Here is a 15,053-nt window from a genome sequence, read left to right as displayed (position 1 = left end):
CTCGTTTTCTCATTTGTAAAATAACAAACTTGAATAAGATGACCTCTGATTTTCCTTTCACTCTAAAAGGTTACGATGTTTAATGCTACATAATATGTTCAGATTAATCTTAAATACAGCACCTACTATATGCCAGGCAGTCAACTCCACATTTTCATGTATCAGAGGAGGCTTTCACTCCCGCTCGGGGTCAGGGGACCACTGACCACACACCCCGAAGGGCTGACGAGCAACAATACTCTGACAAAGCAGCAAAGGAAAGCGTGAAGATGGCAGCAGCAGACTGGGTATCACGTGCTGGAAAACCAAACATACTTCATGTCATTAGGCGCTTAATTGTCAAGCACTTAGTGAAAAACTGGACTTAATTTTGAGTCTTCAGTTTTGAAGTTTATCAGAAATATATTCTCCGGAAATTTCTTTTGATAATAATTTATTAACACTGATGAAGGTGATGTATCCTTGCCAGATTTTTACTATGAGCGACAATAAATTGTGTATTCTTAATGGACAAGATAACATAATGAATTACCTCATGATGTAATAAGACTAAAAAAAGAATCCTGTTATCTCAAAACCCCAACATTTTTCAATAGCTTTATTGAAAATTAATTTACACACCATAAATTTGATCATTTAAAGGGGATGACTCAATGATTTTTGGAGATGCAGAATTGCATAAACGTCACCACAATTTTAGAACCTTTTTCATTACCCTAAAAGGAAACTATGTACATATTTAGTGTCGCTCTGCACTATCCTCTCAGCCAAGCCCTAGCCAATCACTAATCTACTGTGTGTCTTATGGATTTGCTTATTCTGGACATCTCATGTATACTGAATTATACTGGCTTCTTTCACTTAGCCTAATGTTTTCAAGGTTTGTCCATGTTGTAGCGTTAAGTCCCAATATTGTAACTTTTGTACAATATTGTAACATCATCATGTCCGGCATCCCAAATAATGTACATTATGTACTTGTTTTCATTCCCCTGCACATAAAAATACCAAACCTATTGTTTTTATTTCTATGTAATTTTCTTCTTTGTAACTTTTAACGGCTATATCAGTATCAAATCTTATGACATCCCCCTGCAGTGGAAATTTCCAGGTCTGACATTTGAGACAATCCCACCAGTTCCTATGAACCCTTACTCAGGCCATCATTAAAGACGAATCTGTTTACAAAATCTGAACCAAAAGGTAATCACTTTATTACTCAACTGTTCCTTCCCCTCCTGCTGCTAAAGAAAGGTTTTATCCTCTGAGAAACCGAGGAGAAACCGTGATATCACCTCAATGTCAGGCGAGCCACAACATGACATCCTCTTCTGGACGTCCTACCAGAAAACATGGAAAGTCACTGCCATTGTTCCTCAACTAAGAGCCATTGTGACAAAATGCAAAAAATAACCTTTCCCAAGACAGCTTGGTTCATTAGAACTAACACTTGTTTCTCATGCCCATTTATAAACAAATAGAGTGTTTAAAAAAAACTTTTTATTAAGGAAAATTTTAAATATATTTAAAAGCAGAAAGACTACTATTATGCAGTCCCATTACCAACTTCCCAGCTTCAAAGAGGATCAACTCATCTTGTTTCATCTGTACCTTCACCTCCCCGGACCCCAGTAAAAGCCTTCTCACTGAAAATATTTCCAAATATTTATTCGGATGCCTCTGCTCTGTCCTTCCATAGATCGCATTATTTTAACTTTATTTTCAATAGATATTTTGGGAGCATTACTAGTATGTGTCCAGTCTTGGTCTTGAGAATACAAAGATGAAAAGGACATTGTTTGGGAGGTTTACAGACCGGGAACGAGAAACACAAACATCCCATTTGACTATAACAAGAGGCGGGGGGATGGACAAAGTGGGTTCCTGACACAGTGTCCCACCGCAAGCAGTAGTAGGTTTTATAAATAAAATCATTAATAGTAATCACATGCTGAAGTGAGGGTAAAGTCTCTGATAAAAGTTGCTAGCATGGAAGTGCTTACGCAATGTGATTGTAAAGCTTTGATGGGCTAGAGAAGCTACTACAATGAGGTTGGAGTTGGCTGAAATGTGAAAGCAGGGCCACTTCTCTGATTGAACCCTTGATCAGCTGTACTGAGCATGATCATAACCTAGAACACCCAGAGAAGCGCCAAGCCACCGGTGACAGCCCTTCTATTTCCACAATGCCGCAATCCTCTCCTGAGGCCAGGAGACAGAGGGCCTGCCATCCGCTGGAATGGGAAAAGAGAAAGGGTTGGAAATAGGGAACATACATTAATATCTCCATCAGTCAGTACCAGCCTCCCAGGTATGAGTCTAAGCAAAAATGTATATAAACATGGAACTACATATATAGCCAGCCGTAAGTGGGGAGAAATCAGGCTGTCTACAAGGTCTGACAACTGAGTTCGCAAACTCATCCTAGAAAAAGTACGAATATCACTGTTGAATATCACTATAGTCACCTTCGAAGTACTCCCCTTGGGAAGCTATGCACCAATGCCAGAGCCTAGTCCACCCTTCAAAGCAATTTCGGAACTCTTTCTGGAATGGCCATCAGAACTGTCGTCATATTACCCTTGATGTCCTGAATGTCATCAAAATGTCTTCCTTTTAGTATTTCCTTTATCTTCAGGTAAAGAAAGCAGTCATTGGGGGTCAGATCACATGAATAGGGAGGGTGTTCCAATACTGTTATTTGTTGACTGGCTAAAAACTCCCTCACAGACAGTGCCCTGTGAGCTGGTGCATTGTCGTGATGTAAGAGCTCCTTCGGGACCACTTTTGCACACCCCCTTCTCATGCCAATATTTTCAGCTAAGATTTTCCTGTTTCTCTATTGATGTTTACTTGGTCTGCTATGCTTCTCACAGTCAGCCAAATATTTTGATGCACAATTCAATGAATTTTTGCAATATTTTCATGTCAGTTCTGATTGTTACTGGCCGCCCTGAACTACCTTCATCAGTGACGTGATCTCTCCCCTCAGAAAAACGTTTAATCCATTTGTACACTGCCGTTTTCTTCATGGCGTTATCCCCATAAACTTGGACTAACATGTCCCTGATTTCACTTCCACTCTTGCCAAGTTTAACAAGAAATTTAATGTTTGTTCATTGCTCTAATTTAAGCTCAGACATTCCCACGATGGCACAAAAGAACACGCAATAACAATAATGAACTCCACTTAGCAAGACACCACCACATGTCGACACGAGCACAGTTGTGAGACACTGATACACCAAGGTCATGGAACCTTCCCGAGCTGTGTGTACAGTGCTGCCAACGTAAGCGCACGGTGGCAAGTTCACAAACTTAATTGTCAGACCTTGTATGTAAAATCGTGAAGCTTCACCTGCCCTGGGTGCCACACAGGCCACCGGGTCTAGGGCTACTGACACCTCCTGAGGTGCAGGGGACAGCTTCTTGAGGCAGATGTGGATCATCATTTCCTTAACAAACTGCTCCAAGAATAAATGATATTGCTCTTCCCGTATTCAGTCCCATAAGGGCTGGAGATGCACTCACGTGCAGTAATCGCTCTGGGAGCCAGAGCGGTGATTGGTCTGAAGGAACCAGGTGAAGAAAAAGGTCCTGGGGTGAGGGCATAAACTTAAGCAAAGGCATGAGAAACAGCATGGCTGAGTCACGAAGCATTTTAGCATCTTGTCAAGTGAGAGACATGAAGTATGGAGAGAACTGAGGCAGGCGAGAGAGGCAGGGCCAGATCCAAGTGGGATTCCTGTGTCCTGTGAAGGAACGTGGGCTTGACTGAAGGGTTACACGCAGGGAACGTGCACAATCAGACTTGTGTATTAGAAAGATCCATGTGGACAGTGACTTAGCGCAGAGGAGCCAGATGGGAACGTGTCACGGAGTGAAGGGAAGAAGGAAGACAGCCCTCAGCCAGTTCAGAAATGGAACAGGGATGTTACCGGCTGAACTGTGCCCCCCTAACACTCTTATGCAGAAGTCCTGGTCCCCAGTACCTCAGAATGTGACTATGTGTGGATGTGGGTAAAGACGTAATGAAATGAAAGCAAAGTCTTTAGGGTGGACCCTAATCCAATATGCCTGATGTCCTTATCAAAAGAGATTAAGACACAGACACACACAGAGGAAAGACCATGTGAAGACACAAGCCATCTACACGCCAAGGAGAGAGGCCTCAGAAGAAACAAACCCTACTGAAACCTTGGCGTCAGACTTCGAACCGCTAGAACTGTGAGAAATAAACTGCTAATGTTTCTAAACTATGATTCTGAGGTTGAGCCCTTTAAAAAATTGAAGTGGCATGACCACGTTTTACCACGAGGGGGAAGCAGTCCGCGGGCTATAAACGCAGTGTCCTGCGGTGACCTGGTTGGACAGGGACCTTGAATGATTCTTCCAACTCAAATCTAATCTGATTCTACTATGCTAGATTCAAATTTCAATTGAGTAAGGAAAGCCCCTTTTATATTTTATATAACATTGCTGGCTAAGTATTATGGGTATCATTTCTCAGCGGGTGTTGCAGGACCCGAGAGGACGGAAACTGCTAGAACTTCAGAAGTCTTACATCTTACCAGTAATGTGTAAATTCATAGCAGTTAAAAGTTTTCCCTTTTAGTGTTCTGGGGGAACAGAGAGTTGTAAAAATAAAAATTTGGTTAATTGGTAACTCACCAAGTACAAAAACAGACAGGGCAATCCTGACTGGATGAATTTTTTTATCCATAAAGTTTCACTCTTTAAAGGTTATCTTTATAATAATACATGCTATGTAAATTTGGAAAACCCAAAGCTATGAAAAATCAGATACATATTAAATCACTATTGATATTTTTATTTATTTTCTTACATGGTTGATTTCCTAACATAGTGTACTTAATTAACTCAATACCTTAAATCTTTTCTGGAATAAGGAAAACAGGAGAGATGGATAGATACATACTATATACACATATTCATACACAGGAACCATCTCAATAGTTCCAAACCTTACTAATGGTAAAAATTCCCTGGTGAGCTTTAAAAAACTAAGCAAGAATCTATTGCAGGGGGAGGAGAAAAAGAAAGGTAGATTCCTCCGGTCAGGGTGTGTGTGTGTGTGTGTGTGTGTGTGTGTGTGTGTGTGTGTGGTGAGTTCTCCAATTGAAAGTACTGATGATGTACTCAAGTTTGTGGGTGGCGCCATGGGAAATATACAGTGTTTAAAAGGTTAAGGACTTAAATGTAATTAACCCAAATTGTGAAGACCAAATTGGAATCAAAGAAATTATTTTGCAATAGGAAAAATTGTAGAAGGCATGCATTTGACACATGGCATCTGGTAATACTTTCTTTTCAAGTCAGTGGTATTTTATTAGAGAGAGGAGTTTATTTGAAACCTCAACTACTCAGAACAGTTTGTCTTTGGAAGTATATAGAGATGAACAAACTGCTGAACACAGAAATGAGAGTTACTCACTAATGACCTTCACGGTAACAAAACAAACCAAAAAAGTGTACCCTACAGCATTTCTCAGGACTGTCACTCATATACAAGGGAAGGCTATTCTCCAAGAAGATCAAGTTCAGATTATCGAAGGAGGATCCCAGACCTGCTAGAGGTGAGGATAAGAGAAGATGATTCACCTTCCTTACTCTTAGCTAATGGAGGCAGAAGCAGCAAGGCTATTTAAAGATGACAGGCATGTGGGATCAAATGTTCAAGTGTGAAGACTTTGAGATTCGGTTCTTATAAGCGAGCAGGACCGGATTCCCTGCTCAGGCTGGATGACGGGGTAGCAGGGAGTGGGCGGCCAGTCACCCCGGTGAGACTTCTGCCGAAAAAGGCGATACAGACCAGAGGAGTCTGAGGAACAGAAAGCTCAAATGGGTCTGAAAGCCAAGACAATCATTGAAAAAATAAAAAGAAATGATCATTATGGGATGCAGACCCCCCGAGCCATTAGTCGATGTTTAAGGTCCGTCGTGGTCATTGCCAACAGTTCAGGAGAGATGTGGGGGCAGACGAGCCAAAAATCAAGTTCACGTTCCCAGAGAAAGAACTAACTGGTTTTGAAAATTCACAGTTGAGACCTGAATCAGGTATGAAAGGAAGAGGATCTTTACGATTTCCCCGCAGCCAACACAGCACTCCCATCAGGAGCTGCTGAGAGCAAAGTCCAGTACGGCATTGCCCGTGTGGGGTGTTCCCTGCCTCATCAGCAGTCCAGCTGAGAGATACCCCCTGACCACAGAGTCTCAGAATAGCCTCTCTGGAGGCCACAAGTAAGACAGTGCTTCTTAAACAAGCAAGGCTGTGGTCCGTGGACCAGCATCATCAGCATCACCAGAGAACTTGTCAGAAATGGAGGACCCATTGAATCAGAAAAGGAACTTTGACAAAACCCTCAGGCAATTCCATGGACTTGAGGTTAGGTGTTCTCGCCTACCTAACCATAGTGGTGAGCGAATGGCACCCAGAATGACCAAGGCAGACTTGTTAATTCATTGGCTTAGGAGGACCTTCCGCCTGAAGGTCCCGATGTAAGTTAAGAATGACCGGATCAACAGGTTGATTAATACACTCCCTAGAGATAAGAGTATCCAGGTGTTAAACAGAGTGCTTGAGATATAGAAACTTAGAGTTAGGTTTGTATTCATCGGAAGAATTGAAAAAGACGAAATAAATCTATTTTTTGTGTATTTCACTTCTCAGAGGCAAGGCAAAACACTCCCTCAGCTCTGGGAAAATCACGACTACGACATGTTGAGTGCTCATGATGTTTCGGGCATTCTTTCCCCCACTTCACATATCTCCTCTTCCTCAAATTTAATCCTTCCATATTCAACTGGCCTCCACTTCCACAACCTGTGTTCCATTCAAACTGGGCATTGATTTTCCAACTTCAGAACTAGATTCTTTGGCATTCAGAAACATGCATTTCTACAGTTCTCAAATTTGAAACTCATCCAGAAAGCTTTTTACAAATGTAAACGATCAACTCACATTCTGGGGCCTGGGGTGAGACCTGGAGATCCGCACCTTTACGGGTACCCCAGGTGTATCTTACATACGTGTCACAACCACACCCTGAGAGATGTGGGTGTGGTGACCAACGACCCCTTCCACCGTCTAGGCAGGCCTCTTCCAAGGAGCGAAGAGGGATGACCTAGACCAGCCCCAGAGCTGTGCTGGCTTTACAAGCGCTTCTGTTACCCAAGTGATGCCAGTGAAATCCAGGTGAAACAGGGCACAACTTGGAGAAAATTGCCTGGTGGTGCTTCCCTGGCAGGGCGGGGTACCTAGAACTTGAGTCTCTGCCACCCAGAGGGGAGAACAGTGACTCACATGGTAGGCCTACAATGTTAGGAATTTTGTATTCTCCAGTAATTCTGTAAGAACACTGTCCAAATGTAACACTGGTAGAAGCAGTGAATTGCACAAAGATACAATTGCTGCTGCGATTTTATGTAAAGGTGACACACAGCCAAGATCCTTGCAGGTGCTTGGTGGTTAAGCAGGAATGCCTCTCAGTTACAACGGAGGGGTGGGTCGTATTTAATGGCATTGCACCTCACACTCGCACACATGGTTTCTGTGTAATAGGAAACGTGATGGCACAGCACGTCAGGTACATCAATGACAGTCACTCTGATGATGAAAGTACACTAAATTCTCTGTATCAAGCTTTCACCTCTGAAAATGCAGAGGACATGCGATAATTGCTAACCTTGGTTCGGCCTTTTCATGTACAAAGCTCTACTCAAAGTGTTTTATCTTTATGGATGAATTGAATTCTCACAACAACCCTAGGAAGTGGGTATACTATTATTCCCATTTTATGGTGAGAAAATGGAGGCAGAGAAGCACTGAATAATGTGACAAAGCCACACTGTGAGGTGACCTTAAGGTGAACAGTCTAGCTTTAGTTCTCAGTTTTCTAGTGCACTGTCTCCTGGTAACTGATTTGCGGTATTTCTTTATTAATTCTGCATAAAATCCTTTGCTGATTCCATGAATTGCAAATATCTACCCCCTTCTCCCTGCCCCCCCATGGTTTGCCTTTCACTCTCTTAATTTCTTCTTCTTGAACAGAACTTCTTAATTGTAATGTAATTCCATTTATCAGTCTTTTCCTTTGTTGTTTGTGGGGTTCTGTTTGTTGTTGTTTTTCTGTACCCTATTTAAGGAAGTTCTGCCTACCTCAGATTCATCAAAATCGCCTCCTATGTTACCTTCTGAGTTTTGCTGTTCTGCTTTCACACTGACTTGGCAATGATTTTTGTGTTTGATGTGATGCAAAGGTCAAAACTCACTATTTCCCATGTGGCTCTCCAGTTCACCCAGCTTCGTTTCTTCAGATCCAAGGGCTTCACGTATTGAAAAGACTGTTGCTTGTCCACGGCTCTGTAGTACTACCTTTACAATAAATTAAATGTTCGGATAAGAATGCTAGTTTGTGTTCCAATTATCAGTTTGGCATAATTAATGCATAAACTAAATTATACTGGAATACTTTTTAAATATTAGGAGATTGTACTAAACATCTGATCATGACACTCTGATCTTACACATATTTAAATTGAGATGTATGCCTCCTGTGGTGAAGGTCCCTGAATGTCTTACTATGCATATATTTTATTTCAGAGCTTTCCAAAGTGGTGTGAGAGAAAATTGTTCTCAGGGGGGTGGGACTTGGGGAGAAGGGGAGGGTTTAGACATATATATTGAGAGCAAAAAAATTCATCCTTCACCCCATAAATTTATTTGTTCGAGCCCCACAATATGACCAGATTTTTACCCTAGGATTTTTCTAAACTTGTAATGTGCCAATACCTAGGGAGCTGCATTAAGAAGGCGCATTTCCCAACCCTGTGTGATCACAAAGTCCTTTGATCTCAGAGCACTTCAGCATGGCCTTCATTCTCTGTTTAATAGGGAGAAGCGAAGCCATTTCTTCTGCCACCAGCCTTGTAAAGTCACCTGCGTCTGACCTCGCTCTTTGCTTCCTCCTCAGTTACTAGTGCATGCCCTCCAGTCAAGGGGCACTTGTCCTACATTGGGGAGAGCTGACGGTGGCTTGTCCTCCATTGGCGGTTGAAGCGAAGGAGAGAGGCAGAGAACTGCCATGCTATTTAAGGTAGAATAGCTTGGTGATGGACTGGCCTGAAGAGTGAGGGGAAGTGAAGATGTAAAGGTGACTCCTAAATTTCTAGCTTATGCAACAAGGTGGATGTCCTGCTCTTAACTGAGATTGAGGACACAGGAGGAGAAGCAACCTGGATTAAGGAAAGAGGCAGCAGCAGAAAAAACAACAAAGTTCCATTTTATGTAAGTTGAGATTGAAGGACTTTGAGACATCCAACTGGAAATATGCAATAGGCACTGGATATATAGAGCTGGAGCTCAGGTGAGTCATCCAGGCTAATGATACGGATTTTGCAAGCATTAGCATGGAGCTGGAACTACACCAGGGAACATGATAAGATTGCAAGTAGAGTATTTGTGTTTGGATGATATGATGGCCACGTACATAATCTTAAGAAAGTCCAAAACTGTCTTTCTTCCTAAAGTACATAACGTCCTCAAATGAAAAACAAACACTCCTCATGATGCTATTTTTCTCTGTGTTTTTTTTCCACAAGTGTGCAAGTTTGAAGGAGCAGTGGCAGACCATGCCCCCACCTTGACACCAGCCCATTTGACAGTTTCTCTGTTTCTCACCATCAAAGGAAATCAAATAATGCTATGGCACAGTGATTTGCTTTATCACGTGAAGTTTAACATTTCCAATATGTCTCACAAGAATTCGTTCAGTTTGGAAAAGAAAAAAGAAAACCAAGTGAGAATGAGAACCAATAAAAAGTGGGAAACACTTCACCAGCTGGAAACCAGAGTGGGGAAATTAAAAACGTATTTTGAGCAAAATATGTTATCTGTATGTTATCTGCGTAATGCTATCTGTGTGTATTAGTTAGAATTCAAGTTCAGCTGCTATAACAAAGGTCAAAATAACAGTGGCCTAAACAAAGTAACAGTCAGGATGTTAGCAGTCCAGAAATGATTCACTTCCTCCTGCTGCTGGTGACCCAACCTCCTTATGTCTTACGGATTACAATACTGCTGCTCCAACTCCTACCATGAAGGCTGCATTCCAGTGGGAGAGGAGAGGAGAGGAGAAAGAGGAAGCCTCCCTCTGTCATTTTACAGAAATCTTAAGTCTTTCTTCAAGGGACTTCTCTCTCGGTTTTTCTGCTGCCTGACTGGTTGCTACATTCCATTCTCTTTGCTAGTCCTTTATTCCAACATCTTTGTGTTGAAGGAAACTGGGGCTCAGTCCTTGGTCCTTCACTGTTTTTTCCTCTGTCTATACTCTTTCCTTTCATGGGCTCATGGCTTTAGGTACTCTCAAATTTATATCTCGAGCCCAGAACTACTTCCTGAACTCCAGACTTGTATCTCAAGCTACTTCCTCCGTATCTCCACTTAGATGTCTGAGGGACACCTCACAACCCTGATTGCCCTCTGCAAACCTTCCCCACTCACAGCCATCCTAGTAAATGGGACCCTAGTTCCCATCTTGTTAATAGCAACTTTTTTACAGTTGCTCAGGGCAAACATTGGCGTCATCTTTGACTCCTCTTTCTCTCACATCAACCTCCAGTCCATGAAGAAGTCCCGATAGCCCTACTTTAAAAATATACCCAGAATCTGACAATTTCTCTACACCTCCACTCTAGCACCCTGATATGAGCCACTGTCAACTCTTACCTGCATTATTCCAATCGCCTAATTGGACTTTCTGCTTCCACCCTTGCTTCCTATAAACTATTCTCAGCCCAGAGGCTGGAGTAATACTTTGCGAGTTAGATCATGTGTTCCACTCTGCTCAAAATCCTCCAGTGGCTCTCACTGAACACAGAATAAAAATCAAAGTCCTGAACGTGGCCCATGGGTCCTACGTGGTCAGCCTTCCCTGTCCCCACTCATCCATGATCTTATTTATTGCTCTCCTCACTTGCTCCACCCCAGCCACACTGGTCTCCTGGCTGTTCCTCAAAGATGCCAGCCCAGCACACTCCTGCCTCAGGGCCTTTGCACTGGCTGTTCTCTGGGCCAGGTAAGATCTTTCCCCCAGATATCCACACAGCTCATTCCCTTACCTCCTTTGAGGCTGTGCTCAAATGTCATTTTCTCCCTGAGGCCTAAAATTTGACCACCCTAGTGAACACTGCAACGCACACACCCTGATTGCTCCCTTACCCTATTCTACTTTCCTTTTTTCTATAGCATGTATCATCTTCTAACATTCTATGTAATTTAGATTCATTATATTTTATGAGGTGTGATAAAAAAATATGGTGAATGTTTAAATTAAATTTACTACAGTAAAAAACATATTGCCATTAATCCCCCTCAAAATACTCCCCCCTCACTTCAAACACACTTATCCCATTGTTATTGCCATTTTCTGAAGCAGTTCTGGAAGTTCTCTTTCATGTCCTTAGTTGCACTGTCATGGCTGCCTCGATGTCCTGAATCGATTCAAAATGTTTACCTTTCATGGTCATTTTGACTTTGGGGGAAAGCCGAAGTCACAGGGTGCCAGATTTGGTGAATAAGGTGGATGAAGACACACCACAATATTTTTCTTTGACAGAAATTCCCGTACCAAAAGTGATGTGTGACATGGATCATGGTCACGATGGAGGATAAAACCGTTTGCCCACTTCATATTAATGCATTGTTCATGATCCATGATTTACAGCACACTTTAAAACATACCTTCTCTCAACCGTAGCTCACACTGCACTGACTGTACCCATCAAGATGAAAGTTGTCAACACTCTTACTAAGGTTTGACGTGCCATTTCCCACATTGAAGATCCCTGCCTTTCCATTCGACGGCACTCGACAACATTCACTGTATTTTTCAATCACGTATCATATTGTTTGTCTCCCCCCACTAGAATATTAGCTCCACAGAAGCAAGGAGCTTTGTCTCTTTTATTCATTGTCGGATCCCAAGTGCCTAGAATAGTGCCTGGTCCTCAGTAGATGCTCAAAACATATTTTTAAATGAATGACTAGATGAAGAAGGGCCACAATTTGGAAGTTGCACATTTCACTTCCATTCCCTCCCATTAGCTGGAACCTAGTCACAGAACCACCCTAGCAGCAAAACAAGCTGGAAAATATAGGTTGTAGTTGATATTTTAGACATGTCAGCTAGAAGCAGTGTTGAATATTAGCCTGCCCAGGGTGACCCAGGAAATACTAATGACTGTTACTCATCAATGTTTATATGATTAGGTCTCTTCTTGCCTCTCCAACCACTCCCTACTTTGCCTCTTTCTCAAGTTCTTCCATCTCCTGACAGGAGTGTCTTCGACAGCCTCTGTCTTCCCTTTGCTCATCTTGTTCTGTGATGGTTCCTTTACAGACACCATCAGACTCCTGGCTGTTGAACTCACCCTGTGAAAATCTGCATCATCATCATCTCAAGCTCTCACTGGACTTTTTTCCATCTGCTTTCCCCTACAATGTCCCACTGCTACTTCAGAGTCAACATTTATAATTAAATTCCCCATCTCCCATCACCTTCACAGTTTCTCCCTTGCTAAGCAAGAAAGGAGTGTTAGGGCCCTAAATGGGGAAGTGATGTATGTTCTCCCACATTCATAAACTGTATCTCGCTGATGCTGCCTTTCCTTTTCCAAATGGAGTCATGTAACAAGTTCCATCAAAAATGCATGCCTCCAGCCAGCTTACCTGCTGTTAAAAGATAATTGTCCAACCATTTAAAAATCGTGACTCTTATACATATATAAAAATGAATACATGTTAAAGATTTTCTTTAACTCATGAAACAGATAGTTATTAGAACTAGTTCAAAAGAGAATTCTGAGAACCCAAACACTTATAGATGAATTCTGAGAACCCACACACTTACAGATGAGACATACTGAAATGAATGTGCAGGTGGAGACAAAACTGGCTCTTCTGCAGGAGACAGAGTGCTGTCAATTCAACTTTTACTGGACAGGATATACTTTGTATATCTGTAGACAAGACTTGTATTATAGCATTGCGTAACAATTTTCAGAGTTGTGAAAGAATTTCCCTGAAATCTGAAGCAGATAACCCAGAGAAGTCTCCACACACTTTCTGGACGTGTGTGGATGCATAGGGTTTCCCTGAAGCACCACTTTCCCCCACATGGCTCAGTCTTTCTCCACCCTTGACTCCAATCTCTGTCAATCGTACTAAAACATAGCTTTTACCTCCCCCGCCCTCCCCCAGCCCGCTTCTACAAAGAACACTATTGAGGCCATGTTGACTCCCACATCTATAATAAACTCTTCCAGCCTTTCAAAATCCTCTTTCATGCAGCATCACTGTCTTTTACAACCACCTTATTCCAGGAAGGCCTGATCCCTACACCCCCAGCCAAGCCAACACCCTCCCACACACTCCTCCATAACCTGATGGTCTCCTCAATCATCTACACCCTTCTTATTATCATTTCAATGGCTCATTTCAAGCTCTTTTTAATTTTTGCATTTATTATCTGAAGGCCACAAATGGGAACTATCCTGTTCTTTAATTATCAATGCTACGTCCATTAGACCTTAATCATGCATTCATTCAAACATTTCATGAACACTTTGTGTGTGTGTCAGCTACAGTCTAGACTCTAGATGTAGGCACTGGAAATCCAGAGATGAAAGCCATGGCTCCCAAGATGCCTGGGGGTTACCGACAATGATCATACAGGTGATAAGCATTTTGAGACAGGCTGCTGTGGGAGCAGAGGGAGGACACCTAACCCAGATATGGAATGTCAGTAAATGTTTCCTGGAGGACAAGGCATCAGACCAAAGTCTTGGTCAAGCAAAGAAGGGCGCAGAATGTGTACATAACTGGAGCGTATGTGTATATAACTGCATGAGCTCTATTTTTATAGTCATGATATATCTTGCCTCTACTAGACAGTAAAGTCCGCGGGGCCAGGGACACTTAAATTCTGTTGTACCCCACAGTTTCTAACAGAAAAACACAGTAAACACCTTGTAAACTTAGCGTTTGATGGATGACCAAATCTTACATCCCCAAATGGTCAATAATACTGCTCAGTAAGGATAAAAGTATTTTTTTTCGGGGGGGGGGGGCTGTGACATTTATTTCTCCCTTATCCCATTAGGCAAATGAAAATGTAAATACTGTGGTCCTTGAAAAAAGAGAAAAGTAAATGAGGCTATGCCAGCAAGTAAGTTATCCCGGGCAGAAGCAGCGGAGAAACAAAAGGAAAGAAACAGACTCCGCTGAAGAGGGAGAGTGACAGCAGCTCTGCATGCTGTCCCCTCTGAGGCACAGAGAGCCCCCCTCCATTCGCACGCGAGGTTGAGGGCCATTTTTTTACTGAATTTTTGGGTTGTGGAAACTGAAGCTTGACCTTGTTGGAATGGGCAAAGAACTATCAAGTGGACACAAAGATTTCTCTCTTTTTGAAGTGACTATAGATGAATTCTGGAGCGTGTACTGCGTTGAGGATGCAACTCGGCTTTACCTAAAGGAGGTGGAAGCCCAAGAGGGCCTATCACCCCCAACTCTCCCAGCCTTAGTGTTGCACCCTTGGACGAGGTGGAGGTTCGGAAAAAATTCAAAAAAGGGACAGGAATAAAAAATACTCACTAGGAGTGCCTTCACTTCTACAGTTAGACCTCTGCTGTAAAGCGACGTGTGTCCTCCCGTTTCCCGTGTTTCCCCCGAGCCGCGCTTCCATCACCGCCCCTCACCCCACGTCCTAACCCCGACTCCGCTCCTCTCTAGCTCGCCGGTCCTGGAGCCCCGCCTCTTCGCCCAGCCCGCCCGGGCACGCGCACGCGCACGCGCACGCGCACGACGGCACACCCCTAGTCTCCGCCACAGCCTCGCAGCCATCCCAGCACCGCCCGCCCCGCCCCCTGCCCCTGCCCCGCCCCTCAGGCGCGCGCCGGCCCTCCCTAGAGAACCCCGCCCCTAGACGCCCTCTCGCCACGCCCCTAGTGCCCGTCCGGCGCACGCCTTGCTACCT

At 43.1% G+C, this 15,053-nt stretch overlaps 1 long non-coding RNA gene across 3 annotated transcripts in view; it reads right to left on the bottom strand.

Annotated features, from left to right (window-relative positions):
* Nucleotides 1-14,876, bottom strand: part of LOC308497542 — a 21,580-nt gene extending 6,704 nt beyond the window's left edge. For 2 of the 3 annotated variants that reach the window (XR_013993337.1, XR_013993339.1), the window contains exons 1-2: nt 14,672-14,876; nt 8,293-8,395 (exon numbers count right to left, since the gene is read on the bottom strand). This is a non-coding gene — a long non-coding RNA (uncharacterized lncRNA). Of the gene's footprint in view, nt 1-126; nt 298-8,292; nt 8,396-14,671 lie in introns of all 3 variants that reach the window. The other variant, XR_013993338.1, reaches the window with a different exon arrangement.
* Nucleotides 14,877-15,053: the final 177 nt, after the last annotated feature.

Source organism: Rhinolophus hipposideros (genome assembly GCF_964194185.1).
Source record: "Rhinolophus hipposideros genome assembly, chromosome: 1".
NCBI lineage: Eukaryota > Metazoa > Chordata > Mammalia > Chiroptera > Rhinolophidae > Rhinolophus > Rhinolophus hipposideros.
Note: the sequence above shows the minus strand (reverse complement) of the source record. Positions and strands in the feature narration are given on the sequence as shown.